The sequence below is a fragment of the Choloepus didactylus genome, chromosome 21, assembly GCF_015220235.1.
Source record: "Choloepus didactylus isolate mChoDid1 chromosome 21, mChoDid1.pri, whole genome shotgun sequence".
In the NCBI taxonomy this organism is placed as follows: Eukaryota; Metazoa; Chordata; class Mammalia; order Pilosa; family Megalonychidae; genus Choloepus; species Choloepus didactylus.
The window spans coordinates 26,624,082-26,644,303 of NC_051327.1; the positions used below are offsets into that span (position 1 = coordinate 26,624,082).

The following is a 20,222-nucleotide window of genomic DNA, read 5'->3' on the forward strand; positions in this document are numbered from 1 at the left end:
ATTTGGGATAAAACAGCTCTGATTATAATGTGACGTGGGGATTTGAAGTTGGATTCTGCAATGATCAGCATCTCTGAAACTTTGCAGACAGTGGTAGAGGAAAAGGCTCTCGGATTTGTTCAGTGGAGGATTCGTTTATTCGTTTACTGCACCCTTTCTGTACTCCTGCTTCTGGGTTCTTCTTGTGGAAGTTTGTGGTTGGGAGACAGGATGTGGGGATGCGAAACCCTCTGACAACCCATCCTTTCCTTCACAGCCCTGGTAGACCCCTGCAGTCTCACGCTGGCTTCCAACCCCAAGCTCCCTCTGGATGTCACCTGAAGTTCTTCTTGGTTCTTTTATCAAGACTTACCTGTCCCTTGTCCCAGTCACACGGGGCCTGAGTGGGAATCTGTCTGGCTACGTCACACCCAGGTCTCTGGAAGCACCTGCAAGCCATGGAGAGCCACTTCCAGAGTGTTTATACTTTTAATCCAGGCCCCTCTAATTAGCCCCAACTAAGAGGAATGAATTTATTTCTTCCCTTAAAAATCCATTAAACAATATGTCAAAGCCAGACATGCCTGTTAAAGACGCTTTGAAAAGTTCAGAAGTAGAGAAAAGAGATGAAAGTCATCTGTTGCCATCTCCACACACTTTCTCCTTCATGCATTGTTTGTTCATGAGCATCGTTGTAATCGTGTTAGAGAGGCTCTTTTATAGTTTGTATTTTTCATTGACTGTGTATCCTTTCTAGGCCTCACGCTAAGTGACTGCATGATGTTCTGTTGAGAAGATATACTCATTTTCCCAACCTTTCCCTCATGGTTGGACAGTTGAGTTGTTATCCGTTTTTTTAAATATTAAAAAATAAAAATGGCCCCGTAGTAACACATTTATATGCAGGGGTTTTTGTATGTAGTGTTGCTTGTGTAGGATAGATAGCCTTTCAGAAACAGAATTCCTGGGTGAGAATGGAGACGTTTTCATGAATCTTGCTCTCCCCAAGTGGCCTCCACCCCCTGCCCACCGCCCCTGGGAGCGTCAGGTCACCCACACTGGCCAGCTGCTGTCATCTGGAAAGCTTTTGCCAGTTGATGTGTGGAGAAGGTCCGTCTTTCTTTGGATACACCTGAGGTCACTGTTTAGGGAAGAGGTTCCGCAGAGGAATTCTGGCCCCAGCTCCTGCAGGGAAGGCCGCGAGCTGGGCTGGCAGGTGTGCGGCTGTTTTCTGCAGGTTTGAAAAGGGAGACTCTCAAACCATAGCCCCATGAAAACTGGAGCTTAACTCGGGCTGCTCACACATGATCGCCAGCTGGGTAATTAATCTCCCAGAACGGGAGCCGGGGCAGGCTGGGAACAGCCGAGGCAGAGAGAGAAGGGAGCAGCGGCTCTCAGCGGGGGGCCACCACCCCGGGGACGTTCTGCAATGGCTGGAGGCCTTTCTGTTGTATCTGGGGGCAGAGGTCAGGGATGCCACTGAATATCTGGCAGTGCACGGGGTGGCCCCACAGCAAAGAAGGGTCCTGCCCAGAAATCTTGCCAGTGCCGAGTTGAGACCCCAGAATGGGGAGAAGGCCATGAGGAAGATCCCATCCAGGCCTGGGGCTTGGGCAGGGCAAGGCTTTGGTAGGGGGTGGGGGGTGGGTGCAAAGTCGGGGATGAGGCCTGACAGACAAGGAGGACCCAGGGCTCGCAGCTTGGGGGCGACGTGAGCAGGACAGGCTCTGGGCTCTCTGTGGACCACAGATGGCCGGAAGGCAGCAGGGGTCCGAGCAGAGACCAGAAGCAGGGAGGGCAGTGGGCAGGTGTCCAGGTGCATGAGCCAGAGGTGAGGGGCCTGCTCGGGAGGGAGGGGCAGGGGGGCTGTGTGTTTTGGGGTGTGGTTGCAGGTCTTGCCGATCGATGGGCTGGGGGTGGAGGTGCAGGAGGGAGAGGTCGGGGCCTGATCCCTGGGTTTGTGCCCCAGCACTGAAGGAACGAGGTGCGCCTCCAAGAAGGGGCGGGAGGATGTTAAATGACGGGCTCCCTTGTGGACGGGGTGGCCGGTGAGGAGCTGGGGCTTGGAGCAGAGGCTGGTGCTGGGGCTCAGGTTTGGGAAGATGAACTGCTCACGCTTCCCTGGAGGTGGCTGGGTTCAAAGAGGGGGCACCTGCCCACTGCCAGGCAGCAAGGGCAGCCTTGGCCTGTCCTGGTCCCGGCTTGGGTTGTTTTCCCCAGCATTTCACCACAGGGCGTGTGGGGTTCTCACTGCCCAAGTCCTGGGGGTCCTCACCTCCCCCAGGCCGCCGCCTCCGACGAGGGCAGGGTCTGCCCCGACCGAGCTGCACCGGGTGAGAAATGGCCACAGGCCCAGCCAGCCAGTGCGTCTCTACACAGAGAGAGAAATCGAGGGCTGCACCCCAAATTGACAGTAGTCTGTCTCGGGGGCAAGATTGCAGGTGATCTTTGTGCCTTTTTTCCTGTAACGGCTGATAGGTACAGGTGTTCTGGGGGTTTGTGAGTTGTCTGAAACTGTATGTGTTCCTTTCAGGTGGGGTTAATTTTGGGGGAGAAGTCTCTTAGCTTGTATCGAGCTCTCAGATCCCACAACCTCATTCCCTGCTACGTCCTGTTGCCCAGTTCAACAGTGCGACGTGTGTAAAAGTGGGAATGCTCGTTTCTTGTTCTTTTCTGCTGCAGACTCTTGTTTTTGTTTTGAATTTTCTTATGGTAACATATGTCTAATATAGTTTCCCACTACAGCCACTTTTAAGTCTACACTTCAGTGGCCTGAATTACATATACTGTGTTGTGCTGCCGTCACCTCTGTCCGTTACCAGGACTTTGTCATCCCCTCAGGTTGGAACTGCGCTGATCAAGCAGTAACTCCCCTTTCCTCCCTCGCCCTGGTGGCCTCTCGTCTACCTTCTGTCTCTATGAATTTGCTTATTCTACCTATTTCCAGTATGTGGAATCGTGCAGTGCTTGTCTTTTTGAGTCTGGCGTCTTCCATTCCCAGTATAATGTTTTCCTCCATGTTGTGGTGTGGATCAGAATGCTGTTGTTCCTTTTCAGGGCTGTATAATATTCCAGGGTGTGCACGGACCACATTTTGCTTCTCCTGCTTCTGTGGACGGACACTGGGGCTGCTTCCGCCTTTTGGCAATGGTAAACAAGGCTGCCGTGAACGTCGGTGTATGAGTCCCTGCTCTCGGTTCGTTTGGGTGTCTGCCTGGAAGTGGGGTTGCTGGGTCATATGCTAGCTCCATCTTTAACGTCCCGAGGAGCTGCCAAACTGCATTTTGCAGTGTCTGCGTCGTTTTCCATCCCCACCTGCGAAGCCGGAGGGTCCACTGTCCCCGCATCCTCCCCAGTACCTGGTGGATTCTGTTTCGAAGCAGCAGCCGTCCTCGGTGAGCAGCGGCATCTTGGGGTGGGGGCAGTGGGGACAGAGCAGCAGGCAGGGCTGGGGGGCTGTTCTCAGCTTGTTTCACGTGTGGGGTGCTGTAACCTCTTTCCTCACAGACCAGCTGCAGTGTTGCCGCTCTCAGCCTGCCGCCTGAACCCCCCAAAACCCCCAAGCTCCCCGAGCCCCCTGAAACCCCTGAGCCCCCTGACCCCAGCAAGCCTCTCAAATCCCCCAAAACCCCCAAGCCACCTGAGCCCCCTGAAACCCCTGAGCCTCCTGAGCTCCCCAAGCTCCCCAAACGCCCAATCCCAGCAAGCCCCCTGAGCCCCCCGAAGTCCCCAAGCCCCCCGAGCCCCCTGAATCCCCTGAGCTGCCTGAGCTACCCAAGACCCCCAAGACCCCTGACCCCAGGAAGCCCCTGAGCCCCCTGAAACCCCCAAGTCCCCAAAACCCTGAGCTGCCTGAGCCTCCTGAGCCCCCAGAGCCCCCCAAAATCCCCAAGTTCCCCAAGCTCCCTGGAACCCCTGAGTCCCCCAAGCCCCCGGAGCCTGGCACCCCCCAGTTGGGCCACGGCGGCTCGGTGCTTCACCTGGGGCCACCGAAGTGGGTCGAGTCACTCCATGGGGCACTGAACAGCCCCCACCCGCCGGCAGAACCTGGCCCGGCCGCGTCCCCACCGAGGCCCGGTCGCTCGGAAGGGTGGGTGACTGCAGCTCCCTCGGCCCTTCACCCGCGAATCTCCCGTGTCCCAGAGAGAGACCGCCCCGTTGCCCTCCCGAGGCACCGCCCTCCTTTCTCCCGGAGGACTTTTCTCGGTTTGCTTTGTCCACAAGCGCGTGTGCCTGGCTAACTTCAGCACGTGTGCACGTTTTGTCTGCCTTTTGTTCTTGGCGTTTTTATAACGTCTTACTGTCACGAAGTGTTTCATCACACGACTTCTTTCCATTGTTTGTGTTTGATGGTTTCAGTTGTTTTTTCCTTCAGGAATCACCTTTATGCCAGTGAAATGTTTCAAAGGGAAAAAGAGGATCTGTGCAAACGTTTCAGAGGATGGCCTCTGGGGTCGGGGTGTCAGCACTTTCATGGTCCTTGAACTGCCCGGAGGAGCGGATGGACTTACGGTTTCCCTCGCTCGTGACACACTCACTATTTGCACCTGCGCCACCCTGGCGCTGAGGACGGTTGTTTGTTTTGCGACTTTGGTGGCTGTGTGGTCCCCCCTTGCTGACCCTGGCCCCTGCCCTGCCTGGTGGGCTGGTGCTGGCCGAGCGCTCGCTCTCTCTTGTCCAGTGGCCAGACAGTCCGGTGGCCACGCTGACCCTGTGGTCAGTAACACGCTAACACGTTGCGTCGGAGAAGTCCTTGCCCGTCACTTTGGAACGAGCACACAAGCTTAAGGAGAGGAGCCTGAGGCCGGTTCTTCGAGTCTGTTACGTAGTAAATGGCGCCCCATTCAGATAACGCTGCCGGCCGTTCCGGAAGGAGGGGGGTTTACACTGGACGCTCAGAGGGGTTTGCTAGCCCTGCTGTGAGGGTCAGTGCACGTCTCCTGGGACCAGCCCTGCAGATATCTTTCTTAGGGTGGGCAGAGGGTTGGGTTATCGAATCCCAAACTGTCTTTGGAGGGGCTGACTTGACGGGATAACAAGGTAGACGTGAGGTGGCCCCAGCCTCTGAGGGCTGCTCGCTCCTGGACACCTGGACAGACAGAAGGCGGCGTTGTGCACACTGCTGGAGTGCGTGCAAAGCCCCCATGCAGTAAACTGGGGAGGGAGTGGTGAGTGGTGCCTTGGAGAATCCCACGGATGGGGGGCTTGAGGGGACGTGTCTCTGTCAGGGCACCGGAGGAACTGAACCAACTGGGCACACACTTGCACACATGTGCACACACGTGCACACACACACACACACACAGAGAACTACGTTCCACAGGACAGGCCGCGGGCTGGGGCTCGGGCGGGGAGGCTGTCGCGTGAGGCCAAGTTCCTGCTTCTCCCGGGACCCTCCCTGTGACTGGGCAAGGCCCACCCAGGCCCAGGGGAGAGGCGCTTTAAAACGCACCTGTGGGTGCTAATGCCACCTGCAGGTCCCTCCACGGCTACGGCCCGGCCAGCGCCTGACCTGAAGACGGGCCCACGGCCCAGCAGGGCCACCCATTGCTGGCCAAGCCGACGTGGGTGCAGTGCGGGGGGCCTTTGAGGCCATGGGAGCAGTGCGTGAAGTCCAGGAGCCTGCGGGTGGGAGCCGCAGGGAGCTCGTGGCTGGAGCTTGGGGTGGGCTGAGGGTGGGGAAGGCCCGGCCCTGGTCTGGTGGCCGCGGGGCCTCTGAGGCTTCTGAGCTCACACTGTCATCCTGTCCTTCTGGCTGAGGCTGGGAGTGGATGGGGGGTCTGTTCTGGAATTGGGCCCTAATTATCCCTCTCCTGGTGGCAGTGGGGAGTGGGGGGGATGTGTGGCAGATGCACCTGCCATTTAGAAGGAAGAATCAACAGATACGGACGCCAGCTGGGGCAGGAGTGAGGGCGAGGAAGGGCCTCGGGATTCCCAGGGTTTGGGATGGGAGTTGGGAGGGGGTCTCGGGGGAGGCTTGGGAGAAGAGCAGGTTTGGGGGAGAGTGGTGAGATGGGGGACACGTGGAGTGAGCAGGTGCACGTGTGAGCCGGTGGCTCTGGGAAGGGGCTGGGGCTGCAGAAAACGGGTGGCTGGGACCCCCGTCGGGGGTGGAAACCTGGGAGTGGGTGGTCCTCCCCAGGCTGGGGTGGGGGGCGTCCCCCGAAGGAAACCAGGAAGGCCTGGTCAGGGCACTGCTTTTGGGGAAGGAAGGAGTACACAGCAATTGCAAGGCAGGAGCGGGCTTCTCACGCGTCTGTAGAGCCGCTTTCGTGGCTGTGCCTCTGCTGTTGCTCTGAACCGCCTTGGCGTCTTTGCCGCCGACTGCCTGGCTGAGTCGAGGAGCGTCTGCCTCCGGACCTGCTCCCGGGCCCGCCGACGTGCCCCTCCTCCGGGAATCCACGCTCCCTGACCTCTGGAGCGGGGATTGAAACCAGGCAGAGCGAGTCTTTGGTCCTTTTTCAGGGTTGTTGGGGCTCTCCTTGCACCCCTGCTTTTCTGTGAATGTTCTAGAATGGGCTTGTCAGTAGAGGGGTTGGTTGGGTTGCTGTTGGCTAGTCAGTTTGGGGAGAATTGACATCTCAGTATGGGATCTTCCAGTCCACGTACACAGGGCCTCTTTCCCTTTGCGTCTTTGGTTTCCTTGTTGGTGTGTTGTAGTTTTAAGCACACACATCCTCCACGTGGTTTGTTAGACTTACACGTTTCTTTTTTATGTGCTATTTTAAGTGGTATTGTTTTTTAAATGTCAAAACCCAGTTGTTTGTTGCTAGCCCGTAGACATACACCTGATTTTTATATGCTGACTGTGTATTCTGCAACCTGGATAAGCTCATTAATTATAGGGCCTTCTTCATAGGTTCTTTGGGATTTTTTTACATAGAAAATCGTGTTGTCTGTGAGTTGGCTTCTATTTTCTCTCTCCAGTCTGTGTGCCTTTTGCTTTTCTGGCTAGCGCAGGATTGGAGAGCGAAGCTGTGCTTATCTTATTCCCGACCTGGGGGGAACCTTCCAGCCACTGGGTCATCAAGCCTTCCCGCGAAGTGGGGCCTTAGCCGTAGGCTGTTGGCAGATGTTTTATCACGTTAAGGAAGTTTCCTTCTGTTCCTCATTTACCAGGAGTTTATTTTTTGGAATCATTAGTGAATGTTGAATTTTGTCAAATGCTGTTCCGCAGGTGCTGAGAACGGGGTAATTACAGTGGCTGGTGTTTGAGTGTTGAGGCATCCTTGCATTCCCGGACAGACCCCATCTGCTCGTGTCAGATTGTCCTGGATTTTATTTGCTAGTATTTTGTGGAGGATTTTTGTGTCTCTATTCCTGAGCGATACTGAGCTGTAGTTTCCTTTTCTGGAAGACACTGTATAGAACTGGTGTTATTTCTCCTGAGCCTGGAGTTTCCTTTGAAGGGTTTTAACTGCAAATTTAATTTCTTTAAAATAGAAATAGGATTTCTAGGTTATCCTTTTCTTCTTGGGTGAGTTTTGGTAGTTTGTATATTTCAAGGAATTATGGCATTTTCATCTAAGTTATTACATTTGTGAGTTTTTCGTAGGGTTCCCTCACCCTTCTCCAGGTGTCTGGGGTCTGTACTGATGCATCCTCTTTTTAGTCCTGATGTTGGTAATTTGTGTCTTCTTTATTTTTTGCTTGATCAGTCTGGCTAGGGGTTTATCAATTTTATTGATTTCTTCAAAGAAACAGATTTTAGTGTCATTGATTTTTCTCTCTTTTTATATTTTTAATTTCATTGATTTCTGCTCTTGCTTTTTATTATTTGCTTCTTTCTGCTGTCTTTGGGTTTTATTTGCTCTTCTTTTTATAATTTCTTAAGGCGAACTTTTAGACTATTGATTTGACACTGTACTTTTCTAATATGAACATTTAATGCTGTACATTTCCCTCTAAGCACTGCTTTCGTTACATCCCACAAATTTTGATATGTTGTATTTTCATTTAGTTCAAAATGTTTTCTAATTTATCTTGAGTCTTCCTCTTGGTCCATCTGTTATTTAGAAGTGTGTCATTCAGTTTCCAAATGTTGATTTCCCAAGAATCTTACAACTATTTTTTTTTCTGGTTTAATTCCTTTATGGTCAGTTGAGATGTGTTTTATAGCCAATAATATGGTTTAATTCACTGAATGTTCCATGTGCGCTTGGAAAGAATGTTTATTCTGCTGTTGTTGGATAGAGTGTTCTATAAATATCAATTAGATCTAGTTGCCTGATCCTGTTGTTCAGGTGATAGTTATTTTGTATCCTTGCCAATTTTCTGTCTCCTTGTTCTATGCATTGCTAAGAGCAGAGTCTTAAAACCTCCTATTATGGTTCTATATTCATCTATTTCTCCTTTTAGTTCTGTCAGCTTTAGCTTTGTATATTTTGGGACTCTGTTATTAATTGTGCATCCCTTTAGGATGCTTATGTCTTCTTGATGAATAGACCCTTTTATCATCAGTCAGTGTCTCCCCTTATTCCTGGTAATTTTGATTATTCTGAAGTCTACTTTGGTATTAATATTGCCACATTAGCTTTCTTTTGATTAGGATTTGAATAATATATCTTTTCCCTTCGTTTTACCTCATGCCTCTCATTATACTTAAAAACATAAGAGTTGGCTTTTGTATTTTTATTTAGTCTGGCAATCCATATCTTTTAATTGATGAGTTTAGATCAATTACTTTTTAAAAAAAGAATGTTTATTACATGCTATATATATATACACAATGTGTTAGTCGCTTTCACATATATTACTTTATTTATACACCATTTGCATTTAATGCAATTATTTTATGGTTGCATTTAGGTCGACCATTTTCTTATTTTTCTATTTGTCACCTCTGATTTTTCTACCTTTGTTCCTCCTTTTCTGCCTTCTTTTAGTTTATTTGGATGTTTTTAGTATTTTGTTTTAATTTAGCTATGTCTTTTTGACTATGTCTTTTTTTTTATGTGATTTCTCTAGGGATTGTAATGTATAGACATAACTTTACAGCCTTTTTAAAATGAGCGTTTATCAGTTTAAGTAAAACATGCATGAACTTTCCATTGTGTAGACCAGGTACCGTCTCTTTCTATTTCTGGCTGTCACATGGATGCCATCTACGTGCATTGGAACTCTTCCCCGACAGTGAGATGATTCTAATACTCTTTTATATATTTAAAAAAATGTCAGAGGGGAAGTCGTCCACTCTGTGTCCTCAGATGTTTGCCGTTTCTGTGGTTCAGCCTTCTCTCCTGCAGATCCTGTTTCCCTTTGGCCTGAGGAACCTCTTTTAGCATTTCCTTTAGAGCCTGGCTACTTGCAACAGATTCCTTCATCTGAGAATATCTTTGTTTTGCCTTCATTCCTGAAGGAAACTTTTGCTGGATACAGGGCTCAGGCCTGCAAGCTATTTTCTTTCAGCACTTTAGAGATATTTTCTTGCTGACTTCTGAGAATGGTTTCTGAAGATCAGTCCGGCCAATCCACGGTCTCTAGAATTCCCTAATTGTCACGTTTTGTTTTCCTCTGGTTGCTTTCGAGACATTTTATCTTGGTTTTCAGTTGTTTGATTATGATGTGTCTTGGTGTGGTTTTCTCTGGGTGTCTCCTGTTTTGGGTTTGCCGACCTTCACGAATCTGTAAACTTACGCCTTTCAACACATTTGGGAAATTTTCAACCCTCATGTCTCTGAGTATTTTTCTGTGCCAATCTCTGTCCTCTCAGGGAGTCCAGTGATGCAAACCCCGAAGTCCCCAAGGCTCTGTTAAAGTCTTTCTTTTTTTCTTCTTTCAATCTTTTCTTTTTTCTTCTGTTCTTCAGATTAGATAATTTCTGTCCATCTGTCTTCAGGTTCACTGACTCTTTCCTCTGTTGTCTTACTTTTGCTATTGACCCCATCTAGGGAACTTTTAATTTCAGTTATTTTATTTCTCAATTCTAACATTTTTATTTGGTTCTTCTTTTATGAAAATAATTCCTGTTTCTCTGCTGAGAATTTTCCCCTTGTTTCATGACGACTTGCCTTTATCTCATGGAGGATGGTTACAATAGCTGCTTTAGAGTTGGAATCTGGTAATTCCAGCATCTGTGTCATTTTGAGGTTGGCATCCATTGATTGTCTTTTCCCTTCAGCATTGATCAGATTTTCCTTGCTCTTGGTTTGTTGAGTATTTTGGGTTGTATCGTGCACATTTTGTATGTTATGCTGTGAGACTTTGGGTCCTGGTAAAATCCTCCAGAGAATGATATTTTCATTTATTTCAGCGGGCAGTTGATCACTTAGGTTCAGAAGCACATTTGGCCTCGCCTCTGTGAGTGGTGGCTCTGCACCAGCTTTGTTTCCAAAGCCTTAGCTGGCTGCTCAGGGTGCCCCTTTGCACATGGGCCTTGGGTTAGTCATGCCCTTTGCACATGGGCCTTGGGTTAGTCATGCCCTTTGCACATGGAACTTGGGGGTTAGTTGTGCCCCTGTGCACACGGGACTCGGATTAGTCGTGTCCTTTGCTCATGTGACTTGGGGGTTAGTCGTGCCCCTTTGCACGTGGGACTTGGCTTGGTCTGAGATGTGGGTGGACTCGACCCTCTGAGTCTTCGCTGTGCCGGTGCTGCTTGGGGGTAGATGGTGCTTTTGTCAGCTGATATGTGAAATTAGGGACCCCTGATTCTTGCCTGTCTCCCCTGTGGAATTTCTCAAGCTGGTTCTGTCACCACAGACTTAAACACTGAATACGCCGTCTCGCCACCACCAGGCCCATGTTGGCTCAAGCCCTCCCCTCTCTGCTTCCCCTCAGCCCCCACAGTCCTTTCAGCCAGAGAAATCGCTGAAAACAATCTGGTCTCATTGCCTGGCTTCAAACCTTTCAAAAGCTTCCTGGTGTTCTTGTAATAAAATCTAGACTTTCTCCTTCCTCTGTGGTCTGACTCTTGCCTGCTGTTCCCTCAGCCTGTCCCTCTCAGCCCATCCTCCCCAGCGCATTCCCCCTACCCCAGCCTGTCACTCCCGGCCTGTCACTCCCAGCCTGTCACCCCCAGCCTGTCACCCCCAGCCTGTCACCCCCGGCCTGTCACTCCCGGCCTGTCACCCCCGGCCTGTCACCCCCGGCCTGTCACTCCCAGCCTGTCACCCCCAGCTTGTCACCCCCAGCCTGTCACTCCCAGCCTGTCACCCCAGGCCAGGCTGCTCAGGCCCGTCCCCCCCAGCTCGTCTCCCCAGACCGGTCCCCCCAGCCTGTCCTCGGCCCACCACCCTCTTTTTAGCCGTCTCTCTCCAGCCGTTGAAGGACCGATGCTGTCCCATCTGCCCGGACTGTTTCTCCCCCTCTCCGCTGGCTCCTTTGCATCCCCCCGTTTTAGCTTAAAGGCCCCCACCCTACCCCGAGGCCTTTGCTGACCCACCTCCCCAGTGAGGCCCAGAGGACACGCAGGCAGAGATCTCCCGTGGCCCCTGCTGGCCCCTCGTGCTGCACCGAGGGGCAGGTGGTCTCGCCCTGGTGGCTGTGTTACCGCGTTGAACCCCCAGCAGACCCCATGGTGTTGGCTCTCAGGCGAGAATGCCGGGGTGTGGAGGGGAGTCACCACAGCCCGATGCCGCAGGCCGGGATGTGCTTTGTGCACACGGACACTCACACAGGTAATATGGTTTATAACCCACTGTGTATAATTTTGAATGCTGCTTTTTGTCTTTTGAAATTTTTAGTTTACTGTTTTTTACTGTGCTGACATCGTATAACATAAAATTTCCCCTTTTAACCATTTTTAATTATACAATTCAGTGGCAAAATTTCATTCCCAATGTTGTGCTACCAGCACCGTCCATCACCAAAACTTTTCATCCTCCCTAATAGACACTGTCCCCACCGAGCCACAACTCCCTTCCCTCCCTTCCGCAGCCCCTGGGAGCTTCTAATCTCCTGTCTCTATGAATTTACTTGTTCTAGATATTTCAGGTAAGTGAAATCCTACGGCACGCGTCCTTTGGTGTCTGGCTTCCTTCTCTCGGCACGATGTCGTCACGGTTCACCCGTGTCGTAGTTTGGCTCAGAACTTCCTTCCTCCTCATGGCTGAGTAATGGTCCATGGTAAGGATGGACCACAGTTTGTTTATCTGCCGTGTCAGTGGACACTCAGGCACTTGCTGCCTTGTGGCTCTTGTGAATAATGTTGCTTTGAACATTGGTGTGCAGGTGTCTGTTTGAGTCCCTGCTTTTAAGTCTTTTGGGTATTGCCTTTTTCTTTTAAAAATAAACTCTACATGGTTTTTTCCTTATGACTCTAAATGGTATTAAAACTGTGATTTAATGGTGGAGAGTATTCTATAATATAGATGTCTCAAAATTGATTTAAGCAATTTCTTATTATTCCTATTTAGATGTTATGTTTGTTATTTTTTTAGATGCTGCAGAGAACAGTCTAGTACTGATATCTTTATGACACCTCTAATTGTTTCTTTAGGGTATATTTCTTTTAAGAAATTGAATTATGGGTCTCAGAAATGTCCATTGATACATAGTGCCAGTTGCTCTCCATAAAAGGGTCCATTCATTCACTCATTCGTTCATTCAACAAATTCTTACTGAACACTAGTGCGGGCTGCTGTTCTGGGGACGCGCGATGAGCAGTCAGAGGCCCAGGGTTTCCCACTGTGCCACATCGCTGCCGAGCCCAATTTTCCCTTCAGAGTGTGATCGGGCCCCGTAGGCAATCCTGGAGAGATGCGTGCCCACTGGCCATGTCAGGGTCACTACAGCATGGGACATATTATTAAAGGGATCATCATGAGCTTCAGCCTCTTTTTCTCAGTCAAAAATCATGTGCTTTGACCACAATACAGAAAAGTTGGAAGTCACTAATAAAAAGCTAGCCAGAAAAAAGAAAGGGGATAGCCAGCCCCCCGTTCATCTGGAAACCAGTACTGTGCTTCTCCATAATTTATGGGTTAAAGGAGATTGTCACACTGAAAAAATACTGGGCTACGTGGAGTTGAGTGACAGGGAAAGTCCCGCCTGCCGAAGCTCGCAGGATGCAGCAGAAGCAGCACTCCAAGGGAAATTCGTAGCATCATTAGGAGGCAGGGTTAGAAATCCGTGAGCCGTATGTCCAACCCAAGAAGTCAGGAAAAGAACAATAAGGCAAGAGAAAATCAAGAAGATAAAAGATAAAAGCAGAAACTAATGAAACAGGAAATTCAGTAGCAGCAGTCAAAATGATCAAAAGCCCCGTCTCCACAGAGGGGAGTGGGAGAGACAAACGCCTGACACGACCGGCTCGTCAGGAAGACGGCGGGCGGGGGGCCGAGGGAGAGGGAGGTGGACGGCACAGCCTGAGATGGTTGGGGTCACGGTTAGGTTATGTGAACTTTGTCTCAATGATGATAATAATAATAATAATAATAATAATATTGAAAGCGCCACCCACTTGCTTCCTCCAGCTGCCCTTCCCAGCCTCCTCGTTTGCACAGAAATTCTGGCGTTAGGCAGGGGCGGCCTCGGGGCCGTTTCTTTGGCTGCTGCGTGGGAAGGTGGTTCCTGCCCTGGAACTTTCCGGGATGCACAGAAGCTCCCTAAGAATCACTGCCGCTACCGAGAGCAGCTTTGCCTGTGGGCCCTGCCTCTCCAGGCGCGCCCTGCGGTGGGAGGCCCTGCTCGCTCAGCGTCCGTCTCGCACACCCCACTGCTTTATACGCACCCGCATTCTGTAATGTCTGAAAACAAAGGCCCGGCCTCTCTTCCTTGAGATGCAGCTCACATTTCTGGTATGTCAGAGGTCCTGGTTTATGTAGGAACGGTCTCTGATTGTAGAAGTGGTGATTTCCACGGAAGTAGGTCTGGGCCACGGATTCCTCACGTTGAGAACAGTCACGTACAACCACGAGTCAGTGCGTTCTCAGCCCGTCACCGTTTGCTGCTCTGTCCCAGTGGTTTGAAATGGGTAGGAATGTGCACACACATATTAAGGTGACTCTGGGTGCAGCGGAGATGTTGTGCCCTTCTTAGAGATTGTGCGATGCCCGGTTGCCTTGGCGACAGAAGCCTGACGTGGCGTTGGCGTGGAAGTGCGTCCTGTGCGGGCACTGTCAGCGAGAGGGGCTGCTGGCCGCTGCTCTCGGGACTCCCCTCCGACCGTCCCCTCCGGCCGGGCTTCATCCATGACAGAGAGCCACGCTGGGCGGCAAGTATGGGGTTCTAGATTGCTCCGCCGGGACCGGGCGAGAGCCACATGTGTCTTAGCACACGATGAGCGTCTCCACTGTCGGCAGCTCATGACGCTCATGCGGAGGTTGAGGAATGTGCTTTGAAATGAACCTACCGGTAATGCCCAGTTTCATTCAGTCTATGCTCAGTTTTCCTAGACGGGTGTGGTGGTGGCTTGGGGAGCCCTGGCCTGAGCCTCAAGTCCAGGGGACGGGGTCCTTCCTCCCATCCAGCCCCCGACACGCTGAGCAGGGGCTTGGAGTCTGGTTACCATCTGGAGGAAAGCATCTGTGGTTGGAGCTCCTGGTCCCAGCCTGACTTGGTTTTGCCTGAATTTGTGGTTTCTTCTCACTGGTTAAATCCACTCTGTTTTCACTTTAAGGTGGGGCCAAGGCCATCTTGGGTTGGGTTTGCAGGACACAGTCGGACCCTGGGAAGGGGTGTGTCCAAAGTCAAGCTTGAGGGCCGCGTGATCTGGCTGGGCCTGGAGCTGCCAGGGCACCCTTGGCAGCCGAAGTGGATGCGTTTCCCATGGGGAGCTCCTGGCGTCGCGGGGCCTGAACCCACGTCTCTGCAGGTCGCCACGTTTGACCCCCCGGCCACGCTCGTCCAACCCAGGGAGCCCACAACATCCTGGGAGCGGGGGCGGGGAAGGCATCGTTTCTGTCGCTTGGTTTTTCTTTGGGAGGTCTTTGTGGGATTTATGTGTGCACAGCGGCGAGCACGTTTTATTTTTGTTATGATGTGATCATTTCTCCAGTTTGTGTTGAGTTAACACTGCAGCGGCAGATGAGCTCGAAGGAATTCCACCCCAATCCCAAATCCTCAGCACATTTTGAAATGTTTTCTCATTGAATTCTTTTTTTTTTTTACGTGCAGACATATCCTTTAAAAAGAAACCACACTGATGAACGCATAACTATGTTATCATAGTGTGGACAGTGGATTGTATACCATGGATGATTGTATGGTGTGTGAATGTATTTCAATAAAACTGAATTTAATAAAAAAAAAAAGAAACCACACATCTTAATTGTAATCAGACTATATAATATAATGTCAAGAGAGGAAGGAAAATGTTTACTGGTTTGTATTCTGGGTTACTCTGCCATCTTCCAAAAGATAATTTTTTCTTTAAAAAATTGGAAATGGTGTTCCTTCATTTATTTAATGAGTATTGAGTGTTTACCACATGTAGGCAGCGCTCTGAGCCCTGAGGGGTTAGCAGCGAATGAAGCAGAAACGCCATCTCTGCCCTCTTACCCTCTGGTGAAGGGGACAGACCCCGCCGGGTAAGGGTGTAACGAGGGCTCCCAGCTGGTGATGGGGCTGCGAGGGGCTGTGGGCAGAGGGGTCGGGGGTCTCCTGCCGCCTGGGCAGTTGAGGGAGGGTGCCCGGGGGCAGCGAGGGGCTGCGTGGGGGCGCGGGGGAGCGGGCGAGGGGCCCGAGGGCAGGGCCGTGGACGCTGTCGGCCGCGGAAGGGCTCGGGGTTCGCTCTGGTGCTCGGGGTATCGGGCCAAGGCGGGCGTTGGTATCAGAGGCTGAAGCAGCCCACGAGCACCCAGAGTCCACACGGCCTGTCGTTTCCTCCTCGTTTCTTCCCGTGTTCCCAGCGTTCCACGGGGGTCATTCCCCTTCTGCCCAAGGAAACCTTCAAGTGTTTCCCTCCGTGCCAGCCCATGGGTCACGGCTGCTCTCCATTTCTGTTTGTCTCCAAGCGTCCCCATTTCTGCCTCACTTTGGAGGATGTTCTCACAGGGTGCGGAATCGAATCCCGATGGGCAGGTTTCTTGTGGCACCTTGGGGTGCCCTGCCCTTGAGCTCAGGCCTCTGCCCTCCGGCCCATGTGCTCAGTGGGTTTCTTCCTTCCGCTGTGCGGTTCCTGATAGTTTCCTTTGATTCACCCTGCTCAGGCGTTTGATCACGTCTTGAGTTTTTGGCTCGGTGTCTTCACTAGTATTGGAGAATTCTTACTCCCTCTTCAGTCACTCCTCTCCGTCTAGGACTCTAATTCCACATAAACCAAACTATTTTTGCCATGTACCACATGGTCTTCTGAGCTTTTTAATATTTTCTTTCCTTTTGTGTCTTTGTGCTTCTGTCTATTTACCTCTTTCTGATTCATTTTCCAGTTTATTAATTCTCGCTTCTGTGATTCTAATCTGCTATTAAACCCATCCACTGAGTTCTCAATTTTTGGTTCTAGAATTTCCATTTGGCTGTTTAAAAATGTCTTTTCAGTTCTGTGCTAAAATTCTCAATCTCGCCTTTTATTTCCTTGAGCGTATTAAGCCTAATTATTTTAAAGTTTGTATCTGGCAACTCGTTTTCTTGGATTTCCTGGGGTTCTATCTGTTCCCACTATCTGCTGTTTACCTTCATTTTTGGTTTCATGCTCTTGTCCCTTTATATGCTGATTATTTTTATTGAGTGCCCAATATAGCATATGAAAAGTTATGGAGAGAATTTGCGGCTGTGGTTGATCTCTCTGTTTCGAGAGAATCTGACGGCCTTGGTCAGGTGTCTGGTGAGGGGCCCTGGTGATCCCAGGCCACAGGTTAAGATTATTTGAAGCTTCCTCTGTCGTGAGAGCTGCGTTGGCCTCGGTTTGCCCTCTCTTCAGGGCTGGGCCTGTAGCCCGTTCCTTGTCTCCTGGCTCTGAGGCTCGGCTGAGAGCCCTGCTCAGCTCTGGCTGCTTGGTGGCCCACCCTAGCCGGCTCGGTGGGGTCTGGAGTTGGCTCCAAACACTGGGTTTCCTTCTCTCCTGGATGGCGACCCTGTGCTCAGGACCTCAGGCTTTCCTGGTTCATCTCACAGAAGAGTTGGCTCACTGGTTTCGTCTGCCACTACCAGAAGTAAAACTCGGATTTGTGCTTTAATAGAATCTCTGATGGCAAGAAAAATTAGGCTGTGGCCTTGTTCCAGGCGGTGGTGGCTGGGATGGTGATGATAATAAGCAATTGTGTATCTGAAAATTTCATTTTTTAGCCATTATCTTCTGACTTTGAGCAGTGATAAATGAGCCCACCTCACCACCTTTCCCCCCATCTTCCCAGTATACTTGTGTCAGAATTTAAAATTGCTCTCGTTTCCCTTCTAAAAGGTAAAAAGTGTGCTAGCAACTGAATTTGTATTTCCATGAACTGTGAGCTGTATTCATCGATTCCCCACGGTGTAAGAAAAGATCTTAGCACATCTACCCAGTTCAGCTTTCCTCTCCAAAATTCGACAAGCCTTTTGTTATCTGAAATTCTCGTTTTTCTTTGTCAATATTGGTAACACATTGTTCAAAAATCACAACGATGTCTTTCATGCTTTGCCTGTAGGTTCATTCTAAAAGTTGAAGTTTAAATCGGGCATATTTCCTGATTTCTTATGATGTTTGAAAAGTGCCTTTGTTCTCCCGTGAGCCTGAGTGATGGTTTGGCCGGGCACACAGCGCAGGCTGAGAGCGAGCTCCCTGCACCGGGGCCGGCCCGGCCCTCAGGGCTCCGGTGGCAACGCTCTGAGCCGCTGGATGGGCCCTTTGGTGGTGCCTGATTTTCCTCTGGGGACACTTTCAGGATGTAAAATTTCCTCATTTACTGGGCAGAAAATTTTCGGGACCCTCTTGGGTTTTTCAATTTTGGACAGTTTCTTTTTTTTTCGGGACAGTTTCCTCTCTTTTGTTTTATCTTCCGGAGCTCCTCTTAATCAGATATTCAACCTTCTGGGTTGATCCTGCCCCCCTGGGTTGTTTTTGATATATCTTTTATTTTTTTCCGACATGCTTTGGCTTTGTCTTTTTGCCTCCTTTCTGGGATATTTCCATGATTTATCTTCCTACTCTTCTGGTAATATGTATGTTAGTGTATACTTATTTTAATATATATAATGCATATATGTCCCCCTAATGTTTAACGGATAAAATATCCTTTCATGTTTCTGAGCAGAATAGATACACTTTTTTTGAAGTTGTCTTATATTTCCTGAGCTGTTTTTATTTTACAGGGGCCATTTTTTTCCTTTGCGTTTAACCTGGTCTCTACTTTCATATTGAATATTTTCCTCAAATGTCTGGTAATCCTTTTTTGACTGTTTACTTTTATGAATTCATCAGTGGTCTTATTTAGATCCTAATTAGAAGTTTAACCAACCTGAAAAAATGGATCCTGTTGGGGATGTTTCAACCTTGGCTGGATGGGAATTTGGTGATATTAAGGAATAATTATTCATTTTCAGCGAGGTAATGGCTATTGAGATTGTGTTTTAAGAAGTCATCTTTTAGAGCTATGTACTGAATTATTTTAAATGAAGTCATGTAATATCTTGCATTGTCTTCAGTCCTCAGTGTTTGTGTATGTGGGTGGAGGGGAGATGAAATAGGATTGTTTTGACCTGATTTATGTGGGGTGATGGGCATTGGTGGTTTGTTGTATCATTCTCTCTACTTTGTGTAGGTTTGAAAATTCCCACGGTGGCAGGTAAAGGGGGGGGGCGTCCTCAGGAGGAAACGCGCCGGGGGACGTCCGTGGTCGAGGGTCTCATCGTCTCTCCCCCCGTCCTCAGCTGCCCACCGAGGCTGGAGCCTCCAGGGCCCCGGAGGGAGCGTCTGCCCCGTGCACAGCAAACCTCACGCCCTGATTCACAGTCCGTCCCCCAGACGCGCGTCGGAACCTGTCGTTGGCATCTCTCTGATGCCAGAGCCTCCCCCTGCCACGTTTCCTTTGAGGCCCCATGAAGGATGGTTCGAACGGCCACGTGAGGTTGCACCGAGCACCCCCAGTGCGCCAGAGGTGTCCTCGTGCGCCTCGGATCTTAAACCTGTGGGGAGCCAGTGGCCTTGGGGCGGGCGCTGGTGAGGGAGCAGGGCCCTGGAACTTCTCCTTGGGACCCGAGTTAGAGACCGACCCTGCTGCACCCTGCAGCCAAAGCGCCAGCACCTCGGGGCCCTCGGCCGCCGACGTCCTGCCGGTCCCGTCCCTCTCTCTCCCTTCCCTCCTCTCTCCGTCCGTTCACTCCACCCTTCTCCCGCAGCGGCAGGGTTGCCTCCGGTCTCTAATCCCAGGGTGGAGGTCGGAGGCGGGCCACAGGGTGTGTGGCAAAGCGCCCAGGCGCAGCGGGGCGGACAGAGACGCGCCAGCCCCAGATGCGCAGGACTCAAGTGTGCCCGCGGGCTCGGGCCCTTCAGTCCTCTTTAGGTAACCAAACTCACGAGGATGGAGCCGCCCGAGGGTGTGAACATTGGCCCCGCAGTTCACCATCGAGGCCCAGGAGGGGGCGGGGGGGCAGGGGGTGCAGTCAGAGAGCAGGGGGTGTGGGGGGCAGGCGGGGGGCAGGTGGGGGGCAGGGGGCAGGGGGTGCAGGTGGAGAGCAGGGGGTGTGGGGGGCAGGCAGGGGGCAGGTGGGGGGCAGGGGGCAGGGGGTGCAGGTGGAGAGCAGGGGGTGTGGGGGGCAGGCGGGGGGCAGGTGGGGGGCAGGTGGGGGGCAGGGGGCAGGGGGTGCAGGTGGAGAGCAGGGGGTGTGGGGGGCAGGGGGTGCAGGTGGAGAGCAGGGGGTGTGGGGGGCAGGCGGGGGGCAGGTGGGGGGCAGGTGGGGGGCAGGGGGCAGGGGGTGCAGGTGGAGAGCAGGGGGTGTGGGGGGCAGGCGGGGGGCAGGTGGGGGGCGGGTGGGGGGAAGGGGGCAGGGGGTTGCAGGTGGAGAGCAGGGGGTGTGGGGGGCAGGAGGGGGGCAGGCGGGGGGCAGGTGGGGGACGGGGAGGGGAGGGGGCAGGGTGGTGAAGGTGGAGAGCATAGGGGTGTGGGGGGCAGGTGGGGGGCAAGGTGGGGGGCAGGTGGGGGGCAGGGGGCAGGGGGTGCAGGTGGAGAGCAGGGGGTGTGGGGGGCAGGCGGGGGGCAGGTGGGGGGCAGGGGGTGCAGGTGGAGAGCAGGGGGTGTGGGGGGCAGGTGGGGGGCAGGGGGTCAGGTGCAGGTGGAGAGCAGAGGCTGTGGGGTGGGGTACAGGCGGGCTCCACGGGGCAGGTGGGCGGGCAGGGGCGCAGCCCAGGCCCGAGGGCTGGAGGCGGGGCCCTGAGCAGCCCCTGGAAG

The 20,222-nt window shown here is 51.7% G+C and overlaps 1 protein-coding gene across 4 annotated transcripts in view; it reads left to right on the forward strand.

Moving 5' to 3' along the window:
- The window catches only part of PRKAR1B (protein kinase cAMP-dependent type I regulatory subunit beta), a 112,716-nt gene that overhangs the window by 15,627 nt on the left and 76,867 nt on the right, over positions 1 to 20,222 (forward strand). The window lies entirely within an intron of this gene.